The sequence below is a fragment of the Nanorana parkeri genome, unplaced genomic scaffold, assembly GCF_000935625.1.
Source record: "Nanorana parkeri isolate BGI_ZX_2015 unplaced genomic scaffold, ASM93562v1 scaffold344, whole genome shotgun sequence".
In the NCBI taxonomy this organism is placed as follows: domain Eukaryota; kingdom Metazoa; phylum Chordata; class Amphibia; order Anura; family Dicroglossidae; genus Nanorana; species Nanorana parkeri.
The window spans coordinates 251,472-253,773 of record NW_017306612.1 but is presented as its reverse complement, the minus strand read 5'-3'; the positions used below and the strand labels follow the sequence as shown (position 1 = coordinate 253,773).

Below are 2,302 nucleotides of genomic sequence, written 5' to 3'. Positions count from 1 at the left end.
GATCTCCCCGTCACCTGATCTCCCCCCACAGACCGACCGATCTCCCCCCACAGAGGGACATTTCTCTCCATCACCTGATCAACATAATTGTCTCCTCCCACAGACTTACAGTTCCCTGCATTCCCCAATCGCCCCCTCTCCCCACATTACCCCCAGACAGATCCCAGACCTCCGATGACCCCCTAGCCGAGTCATCACTGATCTGCAGATCCCCTGCTGTGTGTTCATCATGGCATTGTACAGCGCTGTACACATTACCTGCTCTCCAGCAGCAGCGGTCTGTGGTCTGGGTGTTATCACAGCGATGAGACCGCAGATAGTAGCAATGTTTCCTTCTCCCCGGCACTAGACATAAATACAAAGGCGGGGTCACCGCTGTCAGCTCCACCCACCAATCACAGAGCCAGTACACAACGACAGAGACGGGAGGCGGGGCCACCTACAGACCGTCAGCCCCAATCACAACGCTGTCTATTCCCATCAACCCCCGCCCAGGTGTCACGTGCTCCGAATGCGCATGACCCTGACTCATCACACGGCTCTGCGCACAGCGATCACTTGATTGGTGGTTCTTGGTTACAAAATTGCAACATTTTAAAAGAGAACTCCAGACCAAACTTCCTGTTCTCATTATGTGTCATGTAGGTAAGGGGGCAGACCTTCTGCCTAATTTTATTACAGACCAAGACCTTGTCAGTGCGATTATCTAGGATTTATATAGCGCTTACAGTTTGTGCGGCGCATAATTTCCTCTTATTTGGTGGTCACTGGGACAGGAAGTGAGGAGAAATCTACCATACCCTCCTCCGTCCAGAACAAAAAAAAGTAAAGTTTGATCTGGAAATAAACTTTATGGAGCATCTGCAAGTCTTCTACTAACCTACAGCGTGCACAGCTCCGATTCTGTAGAGAAGATACAGAAAGAGAAATATGGAACAGCAAACGTTCTCGGGCACATCAATAAATGGCTTAGAGAGAAGTAGGTCTACAATGATTAAAGCAACCCAGCACCCCACACACACCAGTCCCGCCATGGCCCCCTTTATTCCGATGGGTCAGTCCATTCATACTCATATCAGTCCTTTAAATAAATGACAACAGGTACAGTCAGGAGGCATCTTAGTAGAGGGGGGGGGGCAGGTGTGTGGGGGGGCCACAGTGTCCCAGGTTGCTAGCAACCTATGATAATCAGCCCGGCTGTCACAGACGTCATCAGCTGCCAGGGAGCCGAGCGGCACGCTCTGACTGGAGTCTCACCAAGCTCCTGGCAACCAGTGATCTGAGCGGGAGCTGGCCACCCGTCCCACTGCATCCAACACCGTCCCATGTGATCCCCTCCAAAAGCTCCATCAGCAGCAACCACCCTTCCCCCTGCTCTACGGCCCCAGGTGGCATACTGGGTAGCGACGGCCCTGCGTACAGTTGTCCTTTGCAGTGCCTGCCTGGCGAGAGTCACCCTGCCCCATCTGTCCTAGGACTAATAGAAACTAAAAATGTCAAGTGACCACCAGAACAGGAATAGATGGAATTTCTGTGTGTAAAGGGGATTTCCCTTATTTAGGAGAGTTCTCCTCTCATTTCCTGTTGTGTCTGCAGAGCAGGACATGAAGGAAAATCTCCCCAATGGGAAATAGATGGCAATAAAGTCGGACACTTTAACCATTCACCATATGTAAGAGACAAAGGAAAGCACCCTGGAATCAAATATTTCAAAGACGTTTTGTAACTTTTGATCACCCTTCACCCACAGCGAGATGGCACCCACAGCGAGATGAGATGGCACCCACATCGAGATGGCACCCACAGCGAGATGAGATGGCACCCACGGCGAAATGAGATGGCACCCACAGCGAGATGAGATGGCACCCACGGCGAAATGGCACCCACAGTGAGATTACACCCACAGTGAGATTACACCCACAGTGAAGATGGCACCCACAGCGAGATGGCACCCACGGCGAGATGAGATGGCACCCACGGCGAAATGGCACCCACAGTGAGATTACACCCACAGTGAGATTACACCCACAGTGAAGATGGCACCCATGGCGAAATGACACCCACAGCGAGATTACACCCACAGCGAGATTACACCCACAGCGAGATTACACCCACAGCGAGATGAGATTGCACCCACAGCGAGATGAGATGGCACCCACAGTGAGATTAGACCCACAGCGAGATTACACCCACAGCGAGATGAGATTGCACCCACAGCGAGATGAGATGGCACCCACAGTGAGATTAGACCCACAGCGAGATTACACCCACAGCGAGATGAGATTGCACCCACAGCGAGATG

General features: G+C 52.0%; 1 protein-coding gene across 1 annotated transcript in view; it reads right to left on the bottom strand.

Moving 5' to 3' along the window:
- Window positions 1-297, bottom strand: part of LGMN (legumain) — a 29,721-nt gene extending 29,424 nt beyond the window's left edge. Inside the window, exon 1 of the mRNA XM_018558508.1 lies at window positions 259-297. The gene's annotated coding sequence lies outside the window, so the exon portion shown is untranslated. The remainder of the gene's footprint in view (window positions 1-258) is intronic.
- Between the last annotated feature and the right edge of the window lie 2,005 nt (window positions 298-2,302).